Source organism: Macaca nemestrina, chromosome 4 (genome assembly GCF_043159975.1).
Source record: "Macaca nemestrina isolate mMacNem1 chromosome 4, mMacNem.hap1, whole genome shotgun sequence".
NCBI lineage: Eukaryota > Metazoa > Chordata > Mammalia > Primates > Cercopithecidae > Macaca > Macaca nemestrina.
The window spans coordinates 131,208,847-131,224,164 of NC_092128.1; the positions used below are offsets into that span (position 1 = coordinate 131,208,847).

The window sequence follows — 15,318 nt, forward strand, 5'->3', positions numbered from 1 at the left end:
CTCTTACAATCAAGTGTAGGCAATATATTTGTTTTTTTTTTTTTTTAATTGCCACAAATGGACACTAACTCTGCCTAACCTAAGCAAAAATGAATGTATTGGAAGACTATGCGAGAGTTTACAATTTCCATGAGAAGACTGGAGAATCAGACATGGAAAATGATAAATCCAAAGTAACTACAGAGTCTAAAAAGTCTAATTGCTAGCTAGACTCACATGAACCCATTTTCAAATTTCATTCTTATGCCATATTTGGATTATAAGGAGAGAGAGTGTCCAAATATCTGTCTCAGGTTACCAATCTATCTCTTGGCTAGGGAAGGGTAATATACCTGAAATAAAATGTTCACTAGGCTGTAAACAACAGGAAAAGAGACAATTTCTCAAAAAAACGCAAAAAAAGGAAGCTATCAAAAGAAGGTGAAGTGGAAGCTAAACTAAATATATTGATAATAATAATATCAGCAACAAAATGTAGAAACTATCCAGAGCCATGGGTATTTCTATAAATACCAAAAAGCTTGTGAAGGGACAATACAATAACAACAGAGACAGCATAGCCTGGGATATAATTATGTTTTTATTCCATTCATTGCTATTTCAGTTGTCTTAATTGTGATTACTATTTCTAGCAATGCTCCCCCACCACCAAAACTTTGTGGTTCTCTTTGCCAGAGAATTCTCTTCTGCTGAGAGACTCACCTCTTATTTTGCATTCAAAAATATTTTGGTTTAGGATAATATGGATTAGAGTAAATTATTGTATCAGTGGCAAATGATGCTGGAGACCAAATTTCAAGTGAAGAAGAGAGGATAAGGTAGACATGGATGCTTGGGTTGACCACTGCAGAGAGGCAGCCCATCACCGTGCTTATCTGTTTGGGGAAGACATTGTAAGAGGAGGTTTCAAGTCAGAGAACTTGTCAATTAAATGCCCTTGGCTAACTCTCTTAATCGAGAGTTACCTATTCTCTATTTCTGGTTCTCTCTAATTGTTGAATGGATGTTTTATCTTCGCCGCTAGATTTTGTGATTGTACAGCAAAGGAATCATCTTTTGCGTTGAGTTTAGGGAAGCTCTGAAATCCTAGAAGTTTGAGTGTATTTTTCAGAAGCTCCTTCCTGTCTTCATTCAATAAGTTTTATTGAATACAATATGTCAGGCATTATGCCAATTAATGATAATTAATACTAATCTCTGAAAATCTAACTCTTCTTAACCTAGGGACCTGACAATCGTGTTATTTAGGATTGCATATGCTGCCTATTACATTTTCTTCTATAAATGGCAATTTTATGAGTGAAATAAGCCAGACACAGAAAGAAAAATACTGCATGATCTCACATATATATGGTATCTAAAAAAAGTATAATATATAGGAACAGAGAGTAGCAATGGTAGTTACCAGGAGTGGGACTGGATTGTAGTGGGGGAGTAGCAAGATTTAGTTAAAGGGCATGAAGTTACAATTATGTAGGAAGAGTACGTTTAAAAATGAGGTCCAGTAGTCCCCCCTTACTTGTGGCTGATATATTCTAAGATGCCTAGTGGATGCCTGAAATCACAGATAGTCCTGAGCCATATGTATACTATGTTTTTTCCTATACATACATAACAATAATAAACTTCAATTTATAAATTAGGCACGGTAAGAAATTAACAACAACTATAATAAAATAGAACAATTATAACAATATGCCAGCATCACTACTCTTGCACTTTGGGGCCATTATTCAGCAAAATAATGTTCCTTGAACACAGCCACTGCAATAGTGAGAGCTGATCCTATCAGAGCTGAGATGGCCACTAAGAGACTAACGGGCATGTAGTGAAGACAGCATGGATACACTGGACATAGGGACAATTTGGGTCCTGGAATGGAGCGGGACCCTGTGAGATCTCATCATGCTACTAAGAATGGCACACAATTTAAAACTTATGAATTATTTATTTCTGGAATTTTCCAATTAAAATTTTTGAATGACAGTTGACCTCTAGGTACTTTGAAGTATTACTGAAGCCGATATATCTAAGAACTCTTTTCAACCTGGCCTTTTAGATTTCCACCGAACAGTTGTTCTTTGATTTCAGTATGTAAGACTTTTTTCCTACTGTCATTTCACAGCTGAACAAGCCATGTGAAACTTCAGAAGCTATAATATAATTCAACTTCCAAATGCTTACATTAGTGATTAAAAATGCAAACTCAGTAGTCTCTTGGATTCAAATCCTGACCAAAATACTTGCTGTAAAATCCTTCCTGTGAATCCCATTGTGTGCCAGCTATCATGTAACCTCATCCCCGATACTTAATTTAATTGCATGTGATCTTACTCATTATAGTTCATTTGCATAAGGAGAGTGAACTATAGCCAGCCAGCAAGTTTACAACCTGCAGTCTTTTTTTATTCCCTGTGATAAACTTTGGTCATACCAGTGATGCCTCTACGTTTAATGGTATCAAAAACTCATAAGCAAATATTAACTCATTAACATCTTCATATATTGTTTTGACCAACACATATTCTCCTAAATTTACCAATTTAATATTTCTACTAATATATTAACATAATTTGTTTTTTCCTTACAGTTATAATTAGGAGTTCCATCAAGTAGGTGAAAAAATGGTGGTATAAAATTTACAGGAAAAGTTTTCTAAGAAATGGAACAGATGGGCATCCTGCTTTAGCAGTGACCACTATTCACTAATACAGCTACTTGCCACTTTTGCCTTTTCAAATCACTACTAACTAGACTAACTACCTTCTTGCTATACAAAATGTGGTCTGCAGACCAGAAACATTTGTCTCACTTGACAGACACTGGGGCCCAACTAGAGGCCTACTGAATCAGATTCTGCATTTTAATAAGATCTCCAGGCAATGCCTGTGCTCATTAAAGTTAGAGAGGCATTACGCTAATCTACCAAGGTGATCAGAGACAGGGAATACCATGCAGAGAGACCTTGGACACAAGACTCAGTCACCATATGTGCAATATAGAAGCCTGTGGCTTTATGGCATAGAGTCCTTTGGATGAGGGTCTGAATACCTGGAAAGCTTGCCTTGCAGAGAAATGTGGATTCTGGAAAGGAATGCAGTCACTCTTACATGGGCAGTCCTAGGAGTACCTGATGACCCCTTTGTAACAGATGAACTGCACAGGGGATCTGGATCTCTTCTGGCTCAGAGAATATGACAGTAATGCGTTTGGCGGCAAAGAAACTCAGGAGTAGAGCAATTTCCTAATTCCTTCAGTGGAGGACTGGTGGCTTTCCAACTGGTATATCACAGAACCACAGGAAAAGATACAGGTTATTTCTACGTAAGGTTACATAGCATCTTGGCTTGATTCTCATGAAACATAAGCTCACAAGGAACACAAAAACAAACAAACAAGAAAACAATGCCATTAAGAGCGTTGAAAATTATACAGAGGAAAAACAAGAAAACCAAACAGCACAAACATCTTCTAGGAAAGAGGAACTGGGGGAGGCAGACTATTACACTGGCACTCACACTCTATTTCCTGAGAACCTTTGTATGAGTTAAGTACAGTCTCTAGCATAGTCAAGTTAAATTTACATCTGTAAGACTGACAATCACATACAATACAGGCTATCATTGGAAAATGAAACTTGAAGCCCGTAAAAAGTTTGAAATCATTCAGAAGTATCCAAAGGTATGTTCAGATGTGTATATGATCACAGTTTTCTCATCCAAGTCTGTTTTCTCATCTACAAAATGGGAACAGAGTTTAGCTGTGAATAGTCCTGGGCACTCTGAATCCATCTGCATCCTTACTTTTGAGTCTCTTTGGTGCCTCAGCTGCTCAGTTGGCATCTCCAAGGCCACAGAAGCCAGTAGGATAGGAAATTTTTTTGGCAGGACTGTGATGGAGTCAGGTCATGAAATCCTAGCTCTAGTCTGCTCCAGATGTATATCTTCAATCTTTACTCCATGGTTACCGTGATTATTGCAGCAATTTCACCCAACAAGCCAATACAATTGCTAAGAAATCTCTAGTCTCTTAAAATAGAAAATACAGGTCTATCTCACAGAAATTAATATTAGAAATGGAAAATAGGTGTATGTGACTAATATATCTTCCTTAATTTTCTTATTTTGAAATAGTTATTTAGCACATGGACATGTTTACTTTTTCTGTATTTAATCCAGCTTTCTTGGAACAATTTTGTGTAGAAATGTACCTTCAGGTTTCAAGGAAACCTAAGGGAAAATTGTGCTTTTTCTTAGAAGAACCAGTAGTTTGGGGCAGATTTAGAGCCTTTAGTGTAAGCAAAGCTGACTGATTAAATTGGTAACTTTTTTTTTTTTAAATTGCCAACGTTCGATATGGCACAGTGAACCTAGATCTTTTCTTTGTTGTTTTTATGTGCAGGAAATTGCTCCACAAGAAATAAACCTTCTTTTCCTTACACTGTGGTTAAAGATAATGTTTTAAAAAGATGTCTCCCTGTTATTCACTTTTAAGTGAATAAAGATATAATGATTCTGTTGCTTATTTTGGTTACATGATTCTGTACGTATTTGGGATTTATGTTTTATTATAGATTTTGAAAAATGTAATGCTTATTTGCTTTGTTTTTAATTTTTACATTTAAGGACATTATTTTAACAATATAAAAATATTTCAAAGTGATTTCAGGAGTTTCTAGAATTTTGCATTTATGTAAAATTTGTACAGGTATGTAAAAATGTATTTGAGAATTTCCCTGGGGGAACTGAAGACATATATACACAAAATAATACAAAAAGGAACAATTTCTTCATATAAACTACTTTCTAGTGACTATTATAACAGTTTTACCTCTCTTAGATTTAATTCTTATAATCATGTTTCTTCCGTCAATTCTAACCTCAACATCATTATACTTAATTTAAAAAGTGGTACAAAATGTAAGTTAGCTCTGCCTTTCTTTACCACCTCTTGACATGTTTCCTCCTATAAATAGTAGGTTCTCTTATGTACTCTATGAAATAGAAGTCTTAGAAAGCAAAAAGTTCTTATGTATCCTTAGCCCAATCTCATACTCTGTAGAAACACCCCTATTAATATCTGTCACACATAATAATCTGGCTTCTCTTGAACACTTTTAAAAATGACTATTACTATTGGGAAATATTTCCTGGACTAAGCTTCACCCTGCATTTTCATAATGTTAACTTCTTCCCAGGCTTATAATCTGCATCTTTAGAGAAGCTTAAGGCTCAATCCATGTGATAGCCATTCAGATATTTTTAAATTGTAAACATTTTATTGCTAAAGTCTTTTATGTTTTGCTCTGTGCCACAATCCCTTCAATGTTTTTCCCATTCGTAGTTTCTAGATCTTTTATTATCTTCCTGCTAATCCTTGCATGGCTTCTCCCTGAATTGTTGGTTACTTTTGTAGAATAGTGATTTTACAGACATAAAGGTTTTTAAAATTATTGTCTGAACACCAGAAATAAAAGCTTTCCAAGGTCCTGAATCTCCCAAACTACATATCATCATATTTATATTAGTGCGGCCCAAGTTTAATTACTTAGCAATACTTTCATTTTGTATTGTAATGATTGTTCAATCAACAAATATATTAAAATCTTCATATAAAGATTCATATAAAATAAAAAGTTCATAAAAAGCTCATGTAAAATACTATTTAGGCAAGTATCCATTCATGCTGCATTCATGCAATTTACTTATCTGAGTGTAAATCAAGGCTTTATAGTTATCAAAGCTGATATTCATTTTGTTAATATGCTTTCATAATTTTCATTTACAAAAATTATTTTAAATGTCTTATTCTATTTTCTAATATATAAGCAGCTTCCCTGAGATTTGTGTTATCTACCTTCTGGTGACCAATGAATGGGACAGTATTAAATTATATCTCAAAGAATCTCTCTCCTGGACTATATAAATTACATATGTAGATAATGACAAAATAGATTAATTAGCTAATACTATTTGAGTGCAGAAGTTCAACCACTTATAAATTTACCAAACTGTATGTTTTCATAGCCATTTTCTCTTATGTTGCCCATTTGGCTGGCATAGGATATTTTTATTAAATATCTTGGCAAATCAAGATAATCAATTTCTGTCACATTTAACTTATGTAGCATCTAGCATCAAAACAGGAAATATTTATTTTAATATCACTTGGTCTTATGAAACTAAAGCTAGTTTCTGAAGAGAATTCCTATAATTAAATAAGATTATGCTGTATGTGAAAAAGGTTTTTTAAATTTTGAAGGTATTATGCATTGTAACGGATTACTAAGGGTTGAAAAAATGATTCGCTTAATAATAGTCTATCCTAGAATTTTTTTTGAAAACATTAAACAATAGGATTATTAGTTTTATGGATCTTCAACAACTCCTAGGAAAAGAGCTAGTCATAATAAATGTCAATAGGCCGGGCGCGGTGGCTCAAGCTTGTAATCCCAGCACTTTGGGAGGCCGAGACGGGTGGATCACGAGGTCAGGAGATCGAGACCATCCTGGCTAACACGGTGAAACCCCGTCTCTACTAAAAAATACAAAAACCAGCCGGGCGAGGTGGCGGGCGCCTGTAGTCCCAGCTACTCGGGAGGCTGAGGCAGGAGAATGGCGTGAACCCGGGAGGCGGAGCTTGTAGTGAGCCGAGATCCGGCCACTGCACTCCAGCCTGGGCGACAGAGTGAGACTCCGTCTCAAAAAAAAAAAAAATAAAAATAAAAAATCTCAATAAATAGTTATGGAATTAATGTCTGAATGCCTGTTGATTGTGATGAAGTGCCAACTAAAGAAGGATTTAAGGTTACAATCATTTAGGTGCAAATTTTAACTTTGCTATTTACTTATACTGTGAATCATGAATAATTTACATAACTTTTTTGAGCATCCTCAACTTCTTCATTGTAAAATGTGTTAATACCACCTACCTTGGGGGATTAAGTAAAATAATGTATATGAAATAAACAAAATAGCGCAAAATTGTTTACTTCCTTCTTTTACCCCATCTCTCCCTCCAGTAACTAAAGGTGAAATGAATTAATTGCTTTGTGCCTTAGTACATTGAAAATAAAACCAATTCATTTGATTAGGTCAGGCAAAAGTTCAGTCATTTGGCTACTAGTATCCATTGATAATGGAAGTATTATGGTGTGTATTTTTTCACAGGGGCCATTTAACTGTAGGTCATTTGGATGTCATTAGGAGAAAGAATGATGATCTTGAATTGCATAGAACATTTCGTGCTTTCTCATGCTGTGCCCTTTACTCTTTCTCTTTTTGAGAGAAAGTCTGCAACAAAAGAATTTTTAAACTACATTATAATAATATTCTTGTATACTGAAACAAAAAAATGACAAATATACAAATAAATTCAAACTATGGAAAAAGTTGGTGGGGCAGGGGTGGAGACTATGAAAAATAAACAATCAAAACAGCAGATATGTTCCTAAATTAAAAGAAAATTAAATATTAGAATGACTAAAGGCTTCAGCAAGCTACAACAAAGCCAAGGATTTTTTTCTTCTCTTTACATACTAGAGTCACTTATTTTCTGTCTAATTCGCATTATACTTTATTATATAGCAGTAGACATTTTTGTTTTCTTTGAACATTTTATTCATTTACTACAAATGTATATTGACTCTGGATGTCTGTTCAGAAATTATGCAACTAAACAAGAACTCATGCTTGTGATTTTTTTCAGATGGTTGAAGACCTTTATGGTGCAATTATCCAAGTTAATGAAGGAATAGAATCAGACAGCTAACCTTGAGAGTACATATCCAAAATTTACTGGGTAATATACTATTTTTAAGAAACTGAAATAAGAGCCAAACAATGTATCTCTAGTTTTTCTAAAACCAGTAATTACTTGTGGGTAAGTTATCTAAATTATTGAAACTTGGCCCCAATTTTCCCAGCTTTTTAAAATTAAAGAGCTATACTGTTTTATACAACCAACATACTCTTGAGTCTATGATTATATTAGATTTTTCAAAGTGACTGTGTTAATACATTTGAATATAATTTTCTCGTTTACAGTTTCTTTTAAAATTTCTCTACCAGCCTATCCCATCTCCTCGAACAATTTCCTCCCATTCCTCATTTATATTGAATATGGAAAGAATCACTTGTTAGAGTTATTCAAGTTATCAGCCTAAGAATTGACTACATTTTAACTTGCTATCATTTTCTCGTCATTATTTGCATTGAACTGGGAAGCCTATTTACTAATTCATTTCAAAGGCCTTTCGAGGTTATTTTAGGCTACAGATTGTATTAGGAATGAGAAACTTAGGCCATAAATATCTCTCAGAAGTCTTGTAGTAGAAAAGTATGTTATCATTTGCACAAAAGTTTAAATTTATGTTTGCTATAGGTGGAACAACTCAAACTTCATTCAATCTGGAATTAGTCATTTGCAAATTTTGGCATGTATCAATTAATGTGTGACTCTATAAGGACCAAGACCTGCCTCAGATTTACTGAGGAGTAAGATACAGATGGCAGCATTTCTTTTTCAATATTTTTATTGTGATAAATATACCTAATGTAAAATTTATCGTCTTGACCATTTATTTATAAGTATGCAATTTAATGGTATTAATAATAGTATATTCATAAGTTTTGCGATCATAATCACCTTCCAACTACAGAAATCTTTTCATCCTTTAAAACTAAAACTGTATATCCATTAAACAATAACTCCCATTTCCTCTCTCCCTCAACTTCTAGCAACCACCATTCAACTTTCTGTCTTATGATTTTGAATACTCTGAATACCTCACCCAAGTAGGATCATACAATAATTTTTTTTGACTGGCTTATTTCACTCAGCATAATATCCTCAAGGTTTGTCTGTGTTGTAGGACATGCCAGAATTTCCTTCCTTTTTAAGGCTGAATATTATTTCATGGTATGTATATACCACATTTTGTTGACCCATTCATCCATTGATGAACACTTGGGTTGCTTCCATATTTTGGTTCTTGTGGATAATGGTACAATGAAGTGCAGCTATCTCTTTGACATTCTAATTCCATTCCCTTTGGATATAGATCTAGAAGTTGGATGGCTGGATCATATACTAGCTCTATTTTTAATTTTTTGAGGAACCTCATTACTGTTTTTCATACTGACTGTATGAATTTATATTTACACCAACAGTGTTCAAGAGTTCCCTTTCTTCCATATCCTCACCAACACTTATCTTTTGTTTTTCTGATAATAGAAATTCTAACAGGTTTAAGAGTATATCTCATTGTGGTTTTAATTTACATTTACCTGATGATTAGTAATATTGAGCATCTTTTCATGTGCTTTATGGCCATTTGTATATCTTCTTTGAAGAAATTTCTATTCAAGTCTTTTGCCCATTTTTGAATAGGGTTGTTTATTTTGTTGAGTTTTAGGAGTTCTCTATATATTCTCATCATTAATCACTTATCAGATATAATATGTGCAAATGTTTTCTCCCATTCTGTGGGTTTTCTAGAATTCAGTTCATATTAACTTTTAAATTTTTGTATGTATGTCCATGTTTAGCCATTGTTCAGCTCCCATTTATAAGTGAAAATGTGCAGCATTTGATTTTTTGTTCTGAGATATTTTACTTAGGTCTCCATCTCCATCTATGTTGCCTCAAAGCGAACAATTTTATTGTTTTATTTATAGCTACATAATATTCCATGGTGTGTATATATACCACATTTTCTTTAATCAACCATTAATGAGCACTTAGGTTGGTTCCATGACTTTGCTATTGTGAATAGTGCTGTGATAAATATACGGGTGAAGGTTTTTTGTTTTTTGTTTTTTTTTCTACAATGATTCATTTTCCCTTAGGTAGATACCAAGTAGTGGAATTGCTGGGTTGGATGGTAATTCTATTTTTAGTTCTTTGAGGTATCTTCATACTGTTTTCCATAGAGGTTTAATTAACTGACATTCCCACCAACAGGGCGTAAGCATTCCCTTTTCTCCACATCCATGCCAACATCTGTTGCTTGTTGACTTTTTAATGGTAGTCATTCTGACTGTTGCAAGATGATACCTCAGTATGGTTTTAATTTGTCTCCCTCTGATTAAGTGATGTTGAGCATTCTTTTCATGTGTTTGTTGGCTGCTTGTGTGTTTTCTTTTGAGAAATGTATGCTCATGTCTTTTTCCCAGTTTTTAATGGGATTGTTTATTTTTTTTTTTGTTGATATGTTGAGTTTTTTGTAGATTCTAGATTAGTCCTTTGTTGGAGGCATAATTTGCAAATATTTTCTCTCATTCTCTAGGTTATGTACTTACTCTGGTGATTATTTCTTTTTCTGTGGCGAAGTTTTTCAGTTGAATTGAGTGTCATTTGTCTATTTTTGGTTTTGTTGCATTTACTTTTAGGGTCTTCATCATAAATTCTTTGCCTAGGTCAATGTCCAGAAGACTTTTTTCTAGGTTTTCTTTGAAGATTTTTACAGTTTTAGGTCATACATTTAAGTCTTTAATCAATCTTAAGTTGATTTTTATATATGATGAGCGATAGGGGTCCAGTTTCATGTATTTGCATATGGCTAGCCAACTTTCCCAGCACCATTTATCAAATAAGTTTTCATTTTGCTGTTTTTTATTTTTGACCTTTTTGTCAAAAATCAATCAGTTGTAGGTATGTGACTTTATTTCTGGGTTCTATATCCTTTTCCATTGATCTACATGTATATTTTTGTGTCAGTACCATGCTTTTACACCTGCTATAGCCTTGTAGTATGAATTGAATTCAAGTAATATGATGCCTCCAGATTTCTTCTTTTCGCTGAGAATTGCTTTGGCTATTCTGGCTCTTTTTTGCTTCCATGGGAATTTTAGGATTGATTTTCTAATTCTGTGAAAAATGGCATTAGTAATTGGATAGGAACTGTGTTGAATCTGTAGGTTGCCTTGGGCAGTATAATCATTTTAACAATATTGATGCTTTCAATACATGAGCATGGGATATTTTCATTTGTTTGTGTCATCTATGATTTCCTTCATCAGTGTTTTTAGTTCTCCTTGTATAGATCTTTCACCTAGTTGGTTAAATGTATTCTAAAGTATTTTTTTTCTGGCTACTGTAAATAGGATTGAGTTCTTGGTTTTGCTCTCAGCTTGAACGTTGTGTGTAGAAATGTTATTGAGTTATGCACATTGATTTTTGTATCATGAAGCTTTACTGACATCATTTATTGACTTTAGGAGTCTTTTGGAGGAATCTTAGGGTTGTCTAGGTATATAATCATGTCATAAGGACCAGAGATAATTTGACTTCCTCTTTTCCAATTTGAATGCATTTTATTTCCTTCTCTTGCCTGATCACTTTGGCTAGAACTTCCAATACTATGTTGAATAGGAGTGAGGAGAGTGGACATGTTTGTCTTGTGCCAGTTCTTAGGGGGAGTGCTTTCAACTTTTCTCCATTCAATATGATGTTGGCTGTGTATCTGCCATGGATGGCTCTTATTATTTTGAGGTATTTTCCTTTAATGCCTGTTTTTTTGTGGGTTTTTTAAATCATGAAGGGATGTTGGATTTTATTGGATGCTTCTTCTGCATCTATTGAGATGATCATATATATTTTTTAATTCTGTTCATGTCATGAATCACATTTATTGATTTGCATATGTTGAACCAATCTTGCATGCATGGAATAAAACCCACTTGACTATGACAAATTAATTCTTATGTGCTGTTGGATTCTGTTCGCTAGTATTTTGTTGAGGAGTTTTACATTTAGGTTCATCATGGATGTTGGCCTGTAGTTCTCTTTTTTGTTGTCTGATTTTGGAATCAGGGTGATATTGATTTCTTAGAATGAGCTAGGGAGGAATCCTTCCCCCTTGATATTTTGAAATAGCTCTTCCTTTTATGTTTGATGACATTCAGTTATGAATCCTTCTAGTCCTGGGATTCCTTTTGTTGGAAGATTTTTTTTATTACCAATTCAATTTTATTACTCATTTTTGGTCTGTTAAGGGTTTCTATTTCTTCTTGGTTCAATCTTGGCTAGTTGTATGTTTTTAGAAATTTATCCATTTCCTTTAGGTTTTCTAGTTTGTGCAAATAGGGGTGTTCATAGCAGTCTCTGATGATCTTTTGTATTTCTGTGATATGAGTTGTTAATATCACCTTTAAAATTTCTAATTGTACTTGTTAGAATCTTCTTTTTCCTTCGTTAAACTAGGTAGTGGTCTATCAATTTTGTTTATCATTTCAAAGAACCAACTTTTTCTTTCATTGGTACTTTTTATAATTTTTTTTGGTCTCAATCTCAATCAGTTCTCCTCTAATCTTTGTTATTTATTTTCTTATGCTAGCCTTGTGTTTAATTTGTTCTTGTTTTTCCAGTTTCTTAAGGTGTGATATTAGGTCGTTAATTTTAGATCTTTCTTTTTTACGTAGGCAGTTAATGCAATAAACTTTTCGCTTAGCAGCACTTTTGTTTTATTCCAGAGGTTTTTGTTTATAGTTTGTCTATTTTCATTTGTTTTGAAAAATTTTTCTGATATCTGCTTTAATTTATTTATTTACCCAAAAGCCATTCAGGAGCAAATTGTTTAGTTTTCATGCATTTTTGTAGTTTTGAGAGCTCCTCTTGGAATTGATTTCCAATTTTATTCAACTGTAGTCTGAGAATACATTTCATATGAATTTGATGTTTTTGAGACTTGTTTTATGGCCAAGCATATGGTAATTTCTGGAGAATGTTCTATGCATATATGAAAAGAATGTATATTCTGCCTTTGTTGGGTAGAATATTCTGTAAACGTCCATTGTGTCCACTTGGTCTGTAGTCCAGTTTAAGTCCTAAATTGAGTCAGTATGTGTCTTTAGCAATTAGGTGGGTCTGTTGTATGCAGCAGATGTTTGGGTCTTGGTTTTTTTTTGTTGTTGGTTGGTTTGTTTTTACCCTGTAGCCACTCTTTCTTCTAAATAGTGCATTTACGCCATTGACGTTCAAGGTTAATATTGATATGTGAGAATTTTTCCAGTCATAGTGTTGTTAGCTAGTTGCCTTGAAGTTTCATTTGTGTAATTACTTTTTGGGATCTGTGATATTTGTGCTTACATGCCCTTTTATGATGGTGAGTATCATCCATCCATTTCCATGTTTAGAACTCCTTTGAGTGTTTCTTATAGGGTTGATCTAATAGTGATAAATTCCCTTAGTGTTTGCTTGTCTGGGAAAGACTTAACTTTCTTTCCTTCATTTATGAAGCTTAATTTGGGAGCAAATGAAATTCTTCGCTGGCATTATTTTCTTTATGGAGGCCCAAAATAGGCCTGTACTCTTTTCTGCCTTATAGTGGTTCTGCTGAGAAGTTTGCTGTTAGTCTCATGGGATTCCTTTTATAGGTGATGTGACACTACTCTCTAACTGCTTTTAAGATTTGTTCTTTCATGTTGACCTTGGATAGTCTGATGACTATATAACTTGGTAATATTTATCTTGTACAGTATCTTTCAGGCATTCTCTGCATATCTTGGATCTGAATGTCTACATCTCTAACAAGATCAGGGAAATTTTCCTGCATTATTCTCTCGAATATGTTTTTTAGATTTACTACTTTTTTTTCTCTCTCAGGAATGCCTACAAGTAGTAGGTTTTGTTGTTTTACAGAATGCCATATTTATCAAAGTCCTTTCTAAAAATTATTTTTTCTATATTTTTGTCTGACTGGGTTAATTTGAAAGGTTGACCTTCAAGTTCTGAAATTCTTTCTTCCGATTTGTCTAGTAGATTGTTAAAACTTTAACTGTATTTTGAAATTTCTTTAGTGAATTTTTTATTTCTACTAGTTCTGTTTGTTTGTTTGTTTTAAATATATATCCCTTTTTTCATTTCCTGGATTGCTTTTGTGGTTTCTTTGTGTTGGTTTTCAACTTTCTCTTTCATTTCATTGAGCTTTCATATAGTCCACACCTTGAGCTTCCATACAAGTCATGTCAGTTGTGGTGGTAGTGGTTACTTGGGTCAGCCCAACCTCAGCCCCTGGGAGCAGTGGTCAGATGCCAGTAGTGTTGGACTGGACGAGGCAATTCTCCAATTCCCAGACCCCTAAATGATCTATAGCATGGCCCAGACATGTCCTGAAAGGGCTGGACCAGGACCACAACACCAGACTTGCTCTCTGGGGCCAAGAATTCATGTGCTAGCTGTGTTACAGCAGGGAACACTGTTCTCTAGGGTCACTCAAAGAACTGTAAGGTGGGAGCAGGCAGAATGCTTAGGTGGTAGGAGCCTGAGGGCAGATCACAAGCCTGTGGTAGGAGGGCTGTCAGAGTGCTCCAGGCTGCAGCTGAAATGGTCAAGTTGTAGCAGGGTGGTTATGCTGTGGGCTTTTCACTGGGGAAGTCATGCCCCACTCAATTGGACCAATAGACTGACATTTCCCTCCCACAGAAGCAGCAGTGCATTTCATTGCTGGGAGTGCATGAATGTGCCCTGACTCTCTGCTCACTCCCTGGCCCAAGGACGGCAGAGGCAGTAGTAGTAGTGGCAGTGACTTTTTGGGGAGCTGAAGGGCTTACTGGTGTCCTTACAGCCTGGACGTCAGACTGTAAGGAGCTGCAGCCATAGTGCTCATGTGGGAACAAGGCAGCTGTACTGGGAGCCTAATGCTGAGGTGGGTGGGCCCTCTTTAGCAGGCAACAGTGGAAGCAGGGAGTTGTGCAGTATAGTCTGTCCACTCCTTCCTACTATGTCTGCAATATGTCTTTGGGATGTGTGAAAGTGCCTGTCCTCCCCACCCTGCCCTTATCAGGTGGCAACAGCTGACACCAGGATGTTTGGGAATTAAAAGCCTGTGGTATTCCACTTGGTCTTGAGCAGTGCCTCTACACAATCTTCAGGCAGCTCTCTGTGTTCACCTGGAAGCCCAAGGGGGTCAAAGAGGCTCCCTTATAACTAGGATTGTAAAGGTCCATGGTGAAAGTGTGGAACCCTGGGAGTCTCTCGCTCACTCACCCCTTACCCACATTAAGGAGCCTCTCCCAGCTCTGCTGTGGTGCCAGCTCTATAGGCTGCCTGGCTTTACTCTCCTCTGCTTTCCATAAATCCTATCACTTGTCTAATGAATTCAAATATGCTTGATCCACTTGAAGTGTTAGTATTTATTGACTATTTTAATTCTCTTCCATGAGAGGCACCCACTAACTGCTTCTAGTCAGCCATCTCGAACACCAGAACCCAATATTACCTTTTGTTGCACAAAATGTTTTTGATCTAATGATGCTCAATTTGTCTGTTTTTTCTTTTGCTGCTTTTGCCTTTGGGTCATATCCAAGAAATTATTGC

The 15,318-nt window shown here is 35.1% G+C and overlaps 1 protein-coding gene and 1 long non-coding RNA gene across 3 annotated transcripts in view; one reads left to right on the forward strand and one right to left on the reverse strand.

Moving 5' to 3' along the window:
- LOC139362922 (uncharacterized) overlaps nucleotides 1-15,318 on the reverse strand; it is a 115,975-nt gene that overhangs the window by 64,935 nt on the left and 35,722 nt on the right. The gene's annotated exons all lie outside the window — the stretch shown is intronic.
- Nucleotides 1-15,318, forward strand: part of LOC139362920 (uncharacterized) — an 86,975-nt gene that overhangs the window by 55,626 nt on the left and 16,031 nt on the right. The window lies entirely within an intron of this gene.